This window comes from Bidens hawaiensis, unplaced genomic scaffold (genome assembly GCF_021521415.1).
Source record: "Bidens hawaiensis isolate Kalapana, Puna unplaced genomic scaffold, B.hawaiensis_p1.1 tig00049656_1, whole genome shotgun sequence".
NCBI classification, from domain to species: Eukaryota; Viridiplantae; Streptophyta; class Magnoliopsida; order Asterales; family Asteraceae; genus Bidens; species Bidens hawaiensis.
Genome location: NW_027498881.1, coordinates 88,122 through 106,496, shown reverse-complemented (window position 1 = coordinate 106,496; position 18,375 = coordinate 88,122).

Below are 18,375 nucleotides of genomic sequence, written 5' to 3'. Positions count from 1 at the left end.
GTTTAATGATACTAATTGGAATATCTTTTTCAGTGAACATCGTGTCAATCCCTTTCAATTTAAACACACGACCAGTTGTCGACTTTAAAACAGTAGGATTGATAAAACGCATCAAATCCTCATCAGAAACTTTAGGCTTTTCTGGTTTCTTAACCTTAACTAGTTTAACCTTAACATGGTATTCTTTTCTTACATGAGATTTGAATGAACCATACAAAGCTTCCTCAAATTCATGAGGTTCACAAAGAATGTGATTAAAACTTGGAATGTTCCTGTTTTTGTGTATTACCTCTGGTTCAAACACATCCTCAATAATCACTTTGTCAACATTTTCAACAAAGACTTTAGTGCTTTCAATATGAGGTTTTTGAGTCGAAGATTGGTCTTTAATAGTTTTAGATGTAACAAGTGTAGATTTTTCGGAAATCACAGGTTCTTTATCAATCAAATCCTCTTCTTTTCTAGCAAACGGATTTGGTTTATAATCATTTTGAAAAGGTGGTGGAATTTCAACAAAACCTATACCTTTCTTTGAGACTTTTTGCTTACCATATACTTCAATTATTTCATTAAACAAAAATGATGAATTTCTAAATTTACCCAATTTGTTCTTCAACTCTAGAACCTCATTCTCAAGTTCAATTATCTTTGATCTATGTTTCAAGATTTCTTGAAACTTTTGATCATTGATTGTCATTTTAACATATAGCTCAGCTTTAAGATCATGGTTACTTACCGACAAAGCTTCGATCTTCTCTCGAGATCTCATTTGAGATTCAAGAGATTGTCGATAAGTATCCTTAAGTGAAGCAATCTCTTTCACTAAATTATCGCTATGATTCTTCAAACACTCTAACTTAGGTTTGTTAGTCTAACATTAAACACAAGTTACTTTAACAGATGAAGTAGCATAGATAGAATGACTAACCTCATTGATCTTAGCCATGCAAGCAAAAACAGTTGGAGGCTTGTCACATGAGTAGTTAGAATCAGATTCAGAATCATTGCAGAGGACAGCTCGCTTCCACTTGCATCTTGAAAGTCTTTAGTTAGCCCAAACATAGCCAAATTAGCTTGATTATCATTACATAGCAGTCGTTGTGACCAATCATTTCCATCAGCTAACATTGCTTGTGACCCAGAAGTAGACGGTTTCTTTTTAGCATCATTACCTCATGGTGTAGAAGAGTTTTGGTTTTGACCACGAGGACCAGTATACTCCTTCTTAGGTTTGTCACATTCTTTTGCAAAGTGGCCAAACTCTTGACAATTGTAACATTTCACCTTTAACTTGTCAAATCCCAATTTCTTGTTCAAAGCAGGAAGATCTTTGCCAGTCCTTTGCATGAATCTCTTAACCTTACGAACAATCATAGCGATGTTCCACTTCAAGTCCATGATCTCTAAGTCATCCGGATCAATTTGATCATAATCCTCATCAGTCAGATCACCTGAGGCTATCTTACTACTTACCAAATTCTCATATGAAGACATGAAGGCTGTCAGAAAAGCAAAGTTTTGTTCAGCTTCCTTCGTATTTACACTTGGTGGTGGAGCAATGAATTTGTAGCAGATGAATTTCCAGACCCAACAGAAACACTAGATGATCCAGAATTACCAACAGTGTAAAAACATGCTCTTGGATCACTATAGATGGTTGTTTAATTTTCACTTTCATTCTGTGTATGGAATGCAGTGATTGGAGAAATAGTTGAACTTAGAGGCATACTACCAACATAGAAAGCAGGATCTTGACTTTCCTTGGAAGACTTCAAACATTTAAGATCGTATTCTCTTGCTTCAATCTTTTGCAAGAATTCAGTTGTAGTCAAGTCTTCATTCGTGAAATACTTATTCTCTTTCAGAACCATTAAAAACGTTGAATAAGAACTTGGTAGTGCACTCTTGATAGTGTCAATCTTATCAACCTCAGACGTTTCCAATTTCATTTTATCCATCTCAGCAATCAGGTGATTAAACCTAGTAGTCATCTCCTCAACTGTTTCACCCTTCAATAAGTTAAAGTTTCGAAATTGAAACTTGAGCATTACTTTCTTACTCTCAGCTGTATTTCCCATACTTCTCATACGGATATGTTGGAATAAAGAGGCACAAATCTTTATGCTACCCACTTGGTGAAAGATATTTTCAGGTAAACCCATAGTAAGAATAGAATAAGCCTTTGTCTCAATTTCTAATGCTTTATTCTCCTCTTGTGAGTATTGAGAGATTGCTTTAGGTGTGTAACCAATTGTCTCATCTCCAATCATAGGGACAGTGTACACTTCATCCAAACAATATGAGCAATCAGGATGAACAGAACCCAAATGAGCACGAAAACGGGGTTCCCATTTAGCAAAATCACCGAATCTCATCAAACGTGGACATTTCGAATGTGATCCAATCTCAGTGTCCAATTGCAACATTTGTTGCATTAACAGATTCTGTGAAGCCAAAGCATACATACCAGCCATGTTTGTTAAATTAAAATTTTCTTAAACTCTAAGGGTTAAAATAGAAAATAAGACTAACGAACTGTGAACAATAGTCACAAACTGTGAACAGTAATAGCGAACTGTTCACAAACTTCTAACAACACATGCCACGTGGCAAAAGTTGTTATAAAACAATTACCGAGGTAAGACACGTGTCACAGGAACTAGTTTACACGAATTAGAATACTTAGCGAATTAGTTCACGAATCAGATGATAATCTTAACGAATTAGCTAATGTTATTAGCGAATTAGCCAAAATGTTAACGAATTACGCTGAAAGATTAACGAATTAGTATGAATCTTCAAATCTTCAAACCTTCAACCTCATAATTTCCAGATTTCTGGAAATCATATGAACACAAATCCAGAAACCAAATATGTAATACTTAACCAATTCTTAACCAAATTACTCAATCAAACTAACAAAACACTCGTAATCACAACGCGAATCCAATACAACTCGTTCCGTAACCAATAACCGATTAACTCGTATCCGATCTAACCAAAAACATTCCCATGTTCTCGGCTTAAACCAGATCCAATCCAATAACCACAACCATCCACACCAAATCACAATTCCAATTCAATACAATATCCCAATACCTTAACACACTTAAATCCAATCCAAACAATCCAACTATCAATCAATTCGAACCAAAATCAAACTGAACAGAGACTTAACACAAACATTATCAATTATCAATCTAATAACATCAATTAACATGCAAATCAAGTGTAAACGAGCACCGAAAGCTCTGATACCACTTGTTTGAGCTCATGAATCTAACACAGATCTCAGATCTGATATATAATTAAACTAATGCGGATCTAGTTCATAATTACTCTTGATTGTATGTTGTATATATGATATATTAGTTGTATGTATGTATGTATGTATGTATGTATGTATGTATGTATGTATGTATGTATGTATGTGTATAATATTAATACTTAGATTGAAGCTTGAGAGTAAATCTGGGCAGGGGTTCGATAGTATAACTCAAAATGCTTAAATTAAATTGTGGACTAAAGCCACTATAAATAGAAGATGGATCTAGTTCGTTACACATTCCGTAACGAACTAGTATCCAGTTCGTTACATACACTTAAATATCAATAACTTAACGAATCACCCCCTGATTCGTTAAACACCCTTAACGAATCAGCAAGGATAATAACTTAGATCTAGTTCGCTAAACATCCTTAGTGAACTAGGCTATACTATAACGAACTACATAAATATCTTTAATAATTAATAAATTAATTAAATGACAAATACATTAATGATAGATACAAAGACTCGAGACAAAGACTCGAGACACACAATCGTGTACTAACAACTCACCTGGAATCTGTTATGTTTAGAGCTAATCGTAATCCCCTTCCTTAGCTGTGCGCGATTGACTGTAAGAAAGCACATAAGTTAACTACTACTCTAGTTCTCGTTTGTTTCCTTGACACTTCTTTCTAGGTCTTTCTTATCTTAAATATTACCTTTCATTATTTATTAATTCTTTATTCTCAGCTTTTACATCATATAAGTCCACATCTATCGTTTATGTACGTATACACCGTATATCCTTCTTTTATTTGGAAATTTACTCAGGCACGTATAAGTTTTAGGCGTATAAGTTATTCACCATATAAGTCATTTTGGCGTATAATTCATGCATACATATACGACATACATACACATACGTCATACATAAAAATACGATATACATACACATATGTCATACATAAAAATATAGCATGCATACATATACGTTACACATACATGTACGGCATACATACATATACGTCATACATACATATACGACATACATACATATACGTTACACATACATATAAATCATACGTACATATACGTCATACATACATATACGACATACATACATATACATCATGCATACATATACTGCATACACACATATACGTCATGCATAAATATACGTTAAACATACTTATACGTCCATATATACATATACACCCGAATATTAACTGTTCAGCCTCCTTTTTCGTGTTTTTAGGGTTTTTCTTCGATTCCGGCGTTGTCAGCCGCTGTTAACCACCATTGTTAGCCGGAGTTTGATCATTTATGACCATTTATAACCACCATGGTTAGCTTGTTTTTGGTTGATTAAAAACTCGGATAAAGCTAGATTTAAAATCAAACGGCTCATTCGGCGTCCCGGGGCAGCGGTGTCTGGTTCTAATTTGTTGGATTAGCTGAAATAAACGATTCCTTACCATTGGATGGTCTTGGAGTGTTGAATGGAAAAGTGCAGAGAGTGTTTGGCTTAAGTGTGTGTTTTTAATGGTGTAAGCTAAGATGTAGAATGGATGGAGATGGAAAGGATTATGGTTTAAGGTATTTATACTCCTTAAGCCCATGGACCTTAGGCCCATCTTCATCTTAACTCCATAACTAATTTCATCTATTTTAGCCCACATCCTTTTATCTTTATATTTTATTATTATTATTATTATTATTATTATTATTATTATTATTATTATTATTATTATTATTATTATTATTATTATTATTATTATTATTATTATTATATTATTATTATTATTATTATTATTATTATTATTATTATTATTATTATATTATTATTATTATTATTATACTAACTCAAATTAATTCTTCCGGCGAAATTAATATTTTAATATTACTAAAGGAAATTTTGGGATGCTACAAGTCTATCCTCCTTAAAAGAGGTTTCGTCCCTGATACCTAAATTTTACTTAAACAAGTCTGGGTATAACTTGCGCATCTCCTCTTCAACTTCCAAAGTAGCCTTTGATCCTCTACGATGCTTCCATATCACTTTCACTAAAGGAATAACTTTATGAAGAAGCTGCTTTTCCTTATGGTCCACTATCCTTATGTAGTTTAACTGTTCATAAACCTCGATGTTATTAATGGCACGTGAGAAGTGTCATCAGCTAAACATTTCCTCAAGTGAGAAACATGAAGAGTAGAGTGAATCCCTTCTAACTCTTCAAGCAACTCCAGCTTGTAAGCCAATTCTCGAACACAATCTATAATCTTAAACAGTCCAATGTACCTTGGACTTAACTTCCCTCTCTTCCTGAAACGAATAATTCCTTTTCAAGGTGAGACTTTGAGCATCACCGGAATGATAGCTATTATCAGACTTGGTGATAATAGGGATGTTTTCGAAACAGTTGCTCGCCGTAATGATAGCTATTATCATTCGTGTCATTACAAGGTTCGTAAGTGGGGCGATTTTCTGGAAGAAAACTTGATAGATGTGGGGTTGAGGGTCAGTTTCAACTGGAGTGAAGACCAAATCAATGTTCACGATCTATTTTGTTTAGACATTTAATTAATGTTTGTGTAAGATTATATATTTCTGGACATAAACTTTTTGTATCTACTACTTATTAATTATATGAATGAAATTTAGCTTTGATATGGTTTTAGTTTATGTTATAATGGTTGGCCTGATGTTGTTAAGGTAAAATAATCACCTAACTTTTTTCTATGTTAGGTATAAGTCTAATATGGTAATCTTTCATTTTAGTAGTGGTGACTAAAAATTAATACTATTGATGTATTTGTGTTGGTGTTAGTATTTATGGTTCAAATTCTATAAAATATTGTCATTTATATGAAGAAAATAAGATATTATTGTTAATTAAATATTGCCTTTTATAGTTTCTAGGTAATTATGATATAAATCAAATCACTTAGGTTAATGTGTACATGGCTATGAATTACGGCTACCTTGCAAGCCAAAAATCATTCAATGATGATCTATTCCCTATAACTTCCAATCACCTTTATAAATTGCTGAATATACCATATCTTTCCAAATCCAAATTTAAGCATATTTACATAATAATTAATAATGAGATTCAACAAATAATGAGAAAATATTACATAATAATGAGATTCAACAAATAATGAGAAAATATTACATAATAATGAGACTCAACAAATAATGAGAAAATATTACATAATATATTACAACTATATTATACAAGTCTAATATTAAGTAACGATGCAAGCCAATGGTCGACGTCCGTGATAATCAAAAAGGGTCCACTTGTGCCTGATACAATCAAATGTAAGAGTTAGCTATACTTGTATAAATGTACATGTTGACAACTTAACGTTTCAGATTTAACAAATGCATCAGTAAATTATCAAGAAAGAAATGCATACCATAGTACGTATAATTAAATCCCGACCGTCATTGCAGTAATAGTCATCTCGGGATTCCTTCCCCAAATCTTTTTTGTCTATAGGGGGCAATACATTTTCATTCTCATAACTAATCACCCTACTAAACTCCTCATCTTCGTACACATGCGTATAAGTTGTTGGAGGATTCTTGATTACTATTGACATTTTTTATCGAGTTGGTCTGTCACATAAAAAACTTGTCGTGCTTGTGAGCCCAATATGAAAGGATCATTCTTGTGTCCTAATCTACTAAGTTCAACCAATGTGTACCCAAGGTCGTCTTTCTTTACCCCATTTTTATTGTCAACCCAGTCACAATTGAACAGCGGGATTTTTCTAAAATTGTAATCAAGTACCCATATGTCCTGTAAAACCCCATAATAGCTTGTCTTGGTGTGGGTTTTAACTTCTCTAGAAATGTGCAAGTCATTTGCTACTACACTAACCTCACTATTCTGGTGCACTTTACCTTCTCAAGATTTTGTACAAAATGTAAATCCGTTGATGTCATAGATTTCGTAGCTAAATACGTTCCTATTTGGTCCATATAAAATCCACCTTACAGTCTCTGATATACTATCTCGCGATTCCGCTAACTCTCTCTCAACCTAATACATATATACTATAAGGGTGAACTTCAATTCCACATGATCAAATATAATAAATATTTAAATAGTAAGGCCGTTACGAAATATGTAGTATACATACATACCTCATATCGTAACTGTTTTGGACAAAAATCTATTAAGGATAATATATCCAAATTCGTAATTGTGAGGATAGTGCAATGATGATAGTAATGAATATATGAACAAAATGCAAATGAACGCCGTGATTTGTTGCGAGTAAAAACCCTTTAATCTTAATCGGATTAAAGGAAAAAAACCCCGGGTGATGACAACTTGTCTATCACCAATTTATTAATATAAAAAAGGGTTACAATGGGGGGAGTTTATGATCAATGAATACAAAAATTTGCTATGTGTATGTGATTATAGAGAAATATCAGCTAGCGTATGCGAGTGTGAGCTAATGAGTGCATGTGTAACGGTACGCCATCTCTCCGCTCTCTTCCTTCGTGCCGTTTGACCACGTGCTTTAGAAGTCCATTAGCAAAATAGGTGGTGGACTAAGTCTTGGAGCCATTATACCTGGTTAACACTTCACCATTCAAACACAATTATTAGTAAACATATATTACCGAGGATCCCTGATCCTTCATAACCTGGAACATATCTCAAGGCTAATCTATCCAGAAGATAGTCAAGAATAATGGATCCTCAGCATAAAATTCATGCCCTAACAATTGCCCCCAAAATGGAGGGTGATTGTGAAACACAGCTGTCATTTTGAAATTTAAATCCCTGCAAAAAGTAGACGATTAGACGTGTGTCAGGCAGTTATTATCGATAAAATTATAATTATCCGCTGCCTATATATGCGATTATCACAACGATATTATAACCACACAATCCAATCGTCACTCAGGTATCCTTCTTTCTTTTCTTTTCATTTTCTCAATCATGTCAATTACTTCTGCTTCTTCTTCCTCCTCTCATCAGACCGATCCCAACGAACTCCGTTCACAAGGTATACTTGTAGCCCCATCTTCCGAGATCTGTAAGTTCATAGATCCAGAAATCGATGACATTCGGTCACCTTTTCCGGACAACACCATTTTCCGACCCTTCGACTCTACAACCTGGAGCGACTGTATATTAAAGAACTGGATTTGTTTTCCAGCCCAATTGTTTTAGACAAAAATTTGCTAAGGATCAAGTATCCAAATCTGTTATGTGAGGTGAGGTGCTAACTCAATAATGACAAGTGTATAATCGTGATGTCGGTGAACACAAAGGTTTGATTACGAGGGAAAAAACCCTTAACCAAGATAATCTTACTTCGGTCAAAACTTATTGAGATAATCTTTGGTAAAATAACTCCGGTCAAGGATTAATAAGATAATCTTTGGTCGGATTTCTTTAGTCAATGATCAACAAGGTAACCTTTGGTCGATGAGTATATGGTTGTCTCGGTTTCCAGCACAAAAAACCCCCGGACGGTGAAAACTATCACCGTCGAGTTTATTGATTAACAAAAAGTGATTACAAGTGTTTGTGGAGTATACGATCGAGGTTACAAAGAAAGCTAGTGTGTAGAGAGATAAATTGCTTCTGCTCTAGTGTGTGTGTAAGTACATGTGTATTTCTAGCTCGATCATACTCAAATATATAAGGAAAATGTATTTAACAAACTTAACAACTTCGTCCTATAAATCCGCTAGTCTTCCATTCTTCACCAACGTGATCTTTGACCATGTGCTGATAGTCACTCACTAGTGAACAAAGCGGTAGACCAGGTCTAGATACCGTTGTTATTATTTAAACGTCAATCTTCTAGAGAGTTTGTCCAGAATCAGCTATGTTGAATTAGGATCCTAGATCCATGTTTCAGCTATAGGATGTCCCATGATGATAATTGATGCAAGTTCGTCTTAAAGTTGATATACCTGTCTAACACATCACCATACTAAACACAATCTTTAGTAAACAAACAATACCGTGGATCGTCGATCCTTTATATCCTGATATATATTTAAAGGATAAACTATTCATAAGACAGTCAAGGATAAAGGATCCTCAGTATAAAAATCGTGACCCAAGGTCTGCTTTCCAACCCATCTTCTGAAATTTGTAAGCTCACAGATCCCGAGGTTGACAGTTTTCATACATTATTTCCTCCAGAAACCCTGTCCCGACCCTACGAATCCAGCATTAGATGCGATATTTACTCCAAGGTTTGGATCTGCTTTCCGGTAACCCCCTTTCTTATCGGCTATAAATACCCCTTTCCTCCTTTTACCCAAAGTTTTTTCGATTCTACCGGCATATCTTATATACAAGCCATGCCAATGATTTGGAGGGTTCTTAGCACTATCGAAAGAATCATCAAGGAGGAAAAAATTGATTTTGGCCTTTCGGAGTTGTCATATCTGTATACCCTCACTACCTTCGGTTCTTCCTGTTTTATCTTCAAATCCAAGCCCCGACAGCTCCATCCGATCTCCAAAGCCACGCTAAATGATTTTGTGTGGAAGAATCAATTTTTCTTTGTAAAACGCGACTCGATACCAGGGGGACTGATCTTCCTTCAATGTGGGCCATGAAAGGTAGGATCCTGGATCCTTAAGAAATAGCAGGATCCTTTATTCTTTAGTTTTAAGACTTATTCCTTTCTATAGTCTGCAGTTGAGAACTTCGCTTCATTGAGCAAGCTACCTCGAACGGAAGAAAGAGCAAAACTGTTCCTGGAGCTGGATACCGCAGTTAGAACTTTTCAAACTCGATTCGTTGAAGGCTTTTATGATATCCCCTCAAGTTCAAGCATGTAAAGTAAGTTAATAATTTTAAAGTAATTAGAATAAAGTAGAATACTTATCTGTCGATTTTCCTTCTTTAGGCACCAAGAAATCTGGAAAGTCTACCCTCAAGTTCTCCCTGGACGATATCAATTGTATGGTGACCTCCCCCACTACCAAGAAGGAAGCTTCAAAGGCTGGAACCAGTTCTGAACCAAAGACCGCCACAACCAGGGCCAAATCTACAGCTTCTAAGAGGAAAACATCCTCCGATCCCGAGACTCATTGCGACATTGTCTGCTCTGTAAGTATATCGTATTTTCGTCTTTAATAATTTAGGATCAGTATTGTCCCAATCTTGATATGAAAATTGTTAGTAGGTTGTGATTGCTATGAGGGATTATTATGGGAAGACTATCCTTCAGATGAGCGAAAAGATGGCAGGTTTAGGGAAAGCTGTGGTTACTAAGGATAAAGCCGTGATCCAACTCAGGAAACAATTGGAGGATCAGATATCCTCAGCCGAAGCCCAACGTCAAGAAGCAGTGGAGCAGGCAACCGATGAAGCCAAGGTGTGGGCTGCTAGGTCGATCTTCCAAGGGCAGATCAAGATGGTGACAGAAGCCGGTGATCCCTCTTTCGACAAGTCGGCCTGGGATGTTGAGAAATGGAAGCTGCTCTTGATGACCTTGGTGGTGAGGATGATGAGGAGATGATTGAGAATACTGAGGCTGGTATTGGTGGCGTCAAAAAGGCGGTTGAAGCTGGCAAGGGGGAAGGTGATGCTGCGATTGAAGATGTAGCTTAAGTGGGCGATGAAGGATATTAAAGACAAGGCCCGAGCCACTTTTTTATTTGGTGTTGATGTTTTTATGAACAATTTCCATGGTCTGTAATAAACAATAGTATTTAGGATAAAGGATCTATGATCCTTAAGACAATCGACGGGGGTGACAAAGGTGGAGGGATCGTCTGTTTGTGGGGATGAAGCCTTTGTTGCCCCTATTTTTAATTTCCTGCACTTTATGAACAATTAGTAACTTTTACTTAACCCGGATGGATGATCCATCTTTTCGTATGGTGAAGTCCGGGTTAGGCAATTTTGGATAAGTCCTTGGGGCTTATCTTAATTAATATATAAATCTTTTGACTATTTACATGTTATTTATCTTCAAAAATTTGTTAGATATAACTTTTAGCATTGTTAATAGTTTGACAAATGTTCTTAAGTAAAAGGTTTTTAGGATAAAAGATCCTTAAAAATTGTTTAGAATAAAATATCCTTAGGGAAGAAAATATTTAGAAAAGAATATCCTTAAATAATAAATTTTAGGATAAAGTATCCTTAAGACAGACAAATTTTTAGTATCCAAATAACCTTATGAAAATAGTCTTTCCAATTGGAATATCCAAATTTATTGCAACGAATAACAAGTCTAAGTTTAATGATAAAGATCATACCAGAAGGTCTAGATAGACCTAAGTTACCAGAAGTATTGAACTTTTAATGTTCCTTACAAGAGTAGTTTTAAGATCCGGGATCCTTAGTTTCTCGATCTTCAGTAGTAACATAGAAAATTCGCTGCAAATAATTCATATTATTAATCGGGATCAAATCCGTTAAGCTGGGGACAAGCCCATAAAATAACCTGGGAACAAGTCCAACATATATTCTGGGGACAAGCCCAATAAACTGGGGACAAGCCCAACAAATATTCTGGGGACAAGCCCAATAAACTGGGGATAAGCCCAACAAATATTCTGGGGACAAGGCCAATAAACTGGGGACAAGCCCAACAAATATTATGGGGAAAATCCCAATAAACTGGTGTTAACTTGCGACATGACCCTTGAGAAGAGGTGAAAACCCCTTAAACCTTAGGATTAAACTGGCGACATGGCCCTGGAGAAGAGGTGAAAACCCCTTAAACCTTAGGAAATGGTACGTCTACCATAATTCGTAGGATCCTTTATATAGCCGGAAACAACGAAATTGTCAGCCACTAAGCGTGTACTGGTCCCGCTGCCCCGGACTATACATCGGATAGCGTGCGCAACTGGCGATCGTGAGAAAGGTGAAAACCTTTAAACCGTAGGGGATATGACCATCGGGGGTCATACCCAACCGTGGGCAATGCCAAGGGAAATAGTAAAGTACCTTATATGTAAAGGAGAGGTGGCCAACCTCCTAGACATTGAACTTCTCACTAGAATCTGCATGGTTACTTAAAAACTTGGAAGAGATAAACGTTAAAAATATATTATCCTTAGAATAACAAGAATAAGTAATCAGATAGATATTCCCGATTTTAGGATTCTTGATCCTTTAAGGATAATATATCCTCTCAAGATATTGGATCCAAATTAGAAAAAATATTTCTTTAGGTGGATAGCATTCCATGCTCTTGGTAGTTTATTGCCTTCCATTGTAAGCAAATGATATGCTCCCTTTCCTGCTTCCGACTCAATCTGATAAGGTCCTTCCCATTTGGGCGCTAGCTTCCCATCAGCCGGATTTGTTGTGTTTTGGAAGGCTTTCCTTAACACCATATCTCCTTCTTGAAATCTTCTGATTCTGATATTTTTGTTGTATGCCCCTGCTACCCTTTGTTGATAAGCTGCCATTCTGATCTTTGCTAGGTCTCTGCATTCTTCTATAGTATCCAAGTCTTCAAGAAGGATATCCTCATTTGTTTGAGGATCACAGATGCTTGTTCTCACAGTAGGAACCACCATTTCTGTGGGAATTACTGCTTTGGATCCATACACCAGTGAAACGGGTGTTTGACCTGTTGCATTCTTTGGAGTTGTCCTGTCTGCCCAAAGAACGTAAGGAAGTTCTTCAGCCCATTTTCCCTTCTTGGATCCTAGCTTCTTCTTTAGATTGTTGATGATGATCTTGTTGCTAGACTCTGCTTGACCATTGGCTTGAGGATGAACCGGAGTGGAAGTAATCATTTTGATGCCCCAACTGTCACAAAAGTTAGTGGTTTATTCCCGATTAACTGGGAACCATTATCACTAATAATTTCAGCAGAAATACCAAATCTAGTTATTATATTTCGTTTAATAAAAGATATTACTTCCCTTTCTCGGACTTGTACAAATGCTTTTGCCTCATTCCATTTGGAGAAATAGTCAGTCATGGTGAGCATAAAGACTTTTCCACCGGGTGCTTTTGGTAACTTGCCTACAATATCCATACCCCATTTCATGAAAGGCCATGAGGAAGATATAGGATATAAAGGCTCCGCTGGCTGATGAAGGATGTTTGAATGTCTTTGACAAGCATCACATTTCCTTGAATAATCCACTGCATCCTTCTTCATTGTTGGCCAGAAGTATCCGGTTCTAAGTATTCTAGAAAATAATGCTTTTCCACCTGTGTGCTTGCCGCAATCTCCTTCATGAAAATCCTTGAGTACTTCTTTGATCTCAGTATCCTCAATGCATCTTAAGTATGGACCTGCAAGAGATTTTCTATATAGCATATAATCTAATAAAATGTATTGTGATACCATGAGTTTGAAGGATCTGGGATTCTCTGTTGTTGGAATTTCTCCTGTTTGGATGTACTTTATGATCGGAAGGATCCAGGATCCTTGATTTTCCGAGGATAATGGATCCCAAAGTTTAACCTGTTTATCACTTGTTATTTCTCCAACTTCTTGCTCTCCTATTGCTGGCGAGAGTATGTGGATTATTGGGATTTTCAAATCCTCAGGAATCTTCAGAGATGAGGCTAAGTTTGCCAAGGCGTCTGCCCCTGCGTTTTCTTCCCTCGGTACCTGTGTAATACTAAATATTTCGAAGGATTTCGATAACTCCTTCACAACATCTAAATATTTCATTAGTTTCTCACCTTTAACAGCATACGAGCCATTAAAGTGGTTAGTTATCAATAAAGAATCTACATACACTCGAAGATACCTGATCTTCATGTTTTTGGCTAATTGCAAACCTGCGATCAGAGCCTCATACTCTGCTTCATTGTTTGTTTCTTGGAACTCACAAGATATGGATTGGGGTATTATGTCCCCCTGTGGCGATTTCAGTAGGATCCCTAATCATGTTCCCCTTATGTTGGATGCTCCATCTGTGAAGAGTATCCAAGGATCCTTGATCTTTTCCAGTTGTTGGACCTCCAAGTCAGCTTTTTTTTTTGTAGTTCACTAGTGAAATCAGCCTCAAAGTCCGCTAATGCTTGAGAGTTGATTGCTTTTCTTGGATCATATTGGATATCAAATGCACTTAATTTCACAGCCCACTTGGCCATTCTACCTTATAACTCTGGTTTTCTAAGATTATTCTTCACAGGATAATTAGTTCTCAAAATAATAGGATGAGTTTCAAAATAATGTCTCAATTTAGTAGAAGCCATAATTAAAACAAGAATTAATTTTTCAAGATGAGAGTACCTGGCTTCTGCATCTAACATACTCTTACTTACATAATATACGGGGTGTTGTTCACCTTCATGATCCTTAACGAGAACAACACTTACTGCATTACCTGAAACTGCTAGGTATAAATACAAGGATTCTCCATCTACAGGCTTCATTAAGGATGGTTCTGAGGATAAGTAATCCTTCAACGACTTGAGTGCTGCCTCATGCTTTTCTGTCCATTCAAACTTCTTATTCTTTCTAAGAATATCGTTGAAGTCTTTGCATTTCTCGGAGGATCTTGAGATGAATCGGTTGAGAGCAGCTATTCTTCCTGTAAGCCTTTGGACATCCTTTTTGTTTGCAGGAAATTTCAAATTGAGGATGGATTCAATTTGTTCTGGGCTTGCTTCAATTCCTCTCTTAGTCACCATATATCCCATAAATTTTCCAGCCTTAACACCAAAGTGGCATTTTGATGGATTCAATTTCATGTTATATTGGTCGAGGATATTGAATGCTTCCTCGAGGTCTCTAAGGTGATCCTCAGCTTTCTTTGATTTCACCACCATATCATCTATGTAGACCTCCATAGTCTTACCAAACTGATCCTTGAACATCATGTTGACTAATCTTTAGTATGTTGCCCCTGCATTTCTTAGTCCGAACGGCACAGCAGTATAACAATATATGCCGGTAGGAGTCATGAATGATGTATCCTCTTGATCAGATGGTTCCATCTGAATTTGTTGAAATCCAGAGGAAGCATCCATAAAGGTAAGCATTTCATGTCTTGCCGTTTCATCCACCATGGAATCTATATGTGGTAATGGGAAAGGATCCTTGGGGCATTGCTTTGTTTAAATCAGTAAAATCGACACACACCCTCCACTTTCCATTCTTTTTCGAAACAACGAACACATTAGCTAGCCATCGAGGATATTGAACCTCTCTGATCATACCGGCCTTAAGAAGTTTTTCAACTTCTTCTTGTATGATCTTGTTCCTCTTAGGAGCGAATTTTTTTCGCTTCTGATGGACGGGTTTAACAGATAAATCAAGGCCGAGTTTATGAGTGATTACCTCTTTTGAAATACAAGTCATGTCCGAGTGCTTGAAGGCAAAGGGGTAGATCTTCTTCGCCCTAAGAAGGATATTATATCCTCCTCAATCTTACTTGGGATACTGGATCCTAGGAACACTTTTATTTCAGGATCCTCGGGGTCCAATGATACTTCTTTAAGGTCTTTCTCTCGAGCTTCCATCATGTCCCTAGGAAGTTGTTGTAGTTGCTATGCTATGGTTGGCTTGGCTATTGGCTTCATCTTCATCGATGATGAATAATAATTCTTGGCCTCCGCTTGGTCACCTACTATCTTTACAACTCCCCAAGGAGTAGGTAGCTTGATGCACTGGTGATAAGTTGAGGCTACAGCCTTCATTCCATGGAGCCACGACCTACATAAAATAACACTTCAACAAGAAAGGTTATCTATAACACAAAATTTTTTGTATGAATTTAACCCTTCGATATAAATTGGTAGGTTGATGTCCCCCAGTGTCTTCTTGGTTTCGCCACTGAAGCCAACTAACACCGATGTTCTGGGGATAATTTCTGAATCCGGGATATCCATTTTCTTAAGGACATCATGTTGGATAATGTCGACCGAGCTGCCGCCGTCTACTAGGATCCTGCGTACATAATGGTTAGAGATAAATAAAGTAATAATCAAACCGTCATGGTGAGGATCCTGAATGTTCAGCTTGTCTTCCTCATCGAAGAAGATTCTCTTATCTGTTGTTAATGTGGTTGACACTATTGGACGATCTCCGTTAACCATCTTGATCTCCTTGGCGAATCTTTTTGCGACAGAGAAGGAAGTTCCACATATGTCTGAACCTCCCGAGATGAAGTTAACTGCTCGCACATCTGGCTTGTCTTGTTGAGGATCCTGGATCCTTGAATTAAAAAAGTTCTCTAATCAGCCACTCGAGTAGTGGGGATGAGTGGTCTTCTCTCATTATCCAACTCGAATTCTTCTGCGGGACTTTCGGCTATGGCACAAGAATCTCGAAACAATTCGTAGTCTCTGGAGATAAAGTTGATCACATGAGAATCCGGCGGTGGCGGTGTCGCCTTTTGTGGAGGATCTTCAGGATTCTGGATCTTGGTTTTCTTCCTTCCCAAGATTTCTTTAAAGTGACCCTTGCTCAGGAGATATCCAATTTCTTTCCTTAAGGCGATGCACTCGTTTATTGCGTGGCCAAAATCTTCGTGAAAAGCGCACCAATTAGACTTGTCTTTGAAGCCGACAACCTTTTCATTCTTTCGTGGCCACCTCGCTTTTTCTCCCAAGTCCTTCATGGCACAGATCAAGCCATGAGTGTCCACAGAGAAACAATAATCGGAGATGCAAGGAGAGTCTTCATCGTCATCTCCTTCTTCAACTGCCCGTACGTTGTGATTATTGGGCTTGGCGTACGGCTTTGAGTTGTTGTTCCTATTCCAGGATCCTTTATTCTTTTCAGGAGTTTCTTGCTTCGTTTATCCCCCGAGACGGTCCTGGATCTTTTTATCTTCTTCTAAGCGGATGTATCTTAATGCCCTGCTTCTGACTTCATCTAATGTCCTGCATGGAGTCATCACTAAATCATCATAAAAAGGGGAGCTCTTTTGAATTCCTATCTTGAATGCTTCAACAGCAGTAATCATATCAAGGTTTGGGATTTCCAGAGCTTCCTTTCCGAACCTGGTAACGAAATCCCTGAGGGATTCATCACTAGGCTGGATAACACGATATAAATCACTGGCTAACCTCTCAAATTTCCTACTACAGGAAAATTGAGTGTTAAACAAATTAACTAAATGAGAGAAAGATGTAACCGAGAAAGGGGGAGACTTAGAAGCCATTTTAGTGCAGCTCCCGTTAGTGTGGCTCCAAATCTATACAAAGGCAAGCCTCTTTAAGTCTCTCAGGGACAGGATTAATTTCCATTCTCTACCGATATTGGGCTACATGTTCCTCAGGATCGGTGCTCCCATCATACGTCTTCATGTTGGGAGTTTGAAACCGCTTCGGGATTTCAGCATCACATATGGGCGGAGCGAATCTGGATAATTTGTGACTCCCCTCCGGTATTTCAGGGATTGGACGTACACTCCCGGGACACTGGATATCATATCCTTTAGCTTCTGTAATTCTCTGGCCATGGCTTGGTTGATACCTGAATCCTGCATGGGAACATGGTTAGCATCTAAAGATATATGATCGTACCAGTTACCTCTCTGCTGGGTGGAGTTTGGTATTCCAGGCGAGTATCTGGGATAAGAGGAGTCAGCAATCGGAGTAGGTCCTCCAGAAGCTATGGTTTGCATGGGGATTATATCTCCTTCATGAACTTTAGAAGATCGTTGATGCTGAAATCCGGAGGATCCTTGATTCTGAAAGAATGATCCTTGAGGTTGTGAATTATAGGATCCCTGGTGATATAACCCAGAAGATCCTGGTTGAAGGATGGATGATCCTTGTGGGAAAGTTGATGATCCTTGAGTTAGTTGACCCATGGACCCCGGTTGAATGATAGATGATCCTTACTGGAAGTACAAGGATCCTTGAGTCTGGTGACCCATGGGACCTTGTTGAAGGATAGATGATCCTGGCTGAAATAGTGAGGATCCTTGAATCTGTTGACCCATGGACCCTTGTTGAAGGATAGATGATCCTTGAGTAAACTGAGCCATGGATCCTGGACTAGTGAAATCCAGCATCCTGGGTATCAGGGGAGTGTGATCCTCCGCTGGCCTCTTATTCTTCCTGAGATCTTCTATCTCACGGAGGATACTTTGATTGGTCTTGTTCTGCTGCTCCATATATGCTTTAACCTGCGAAAACATAGATGAAAAATCATTGTTAGTA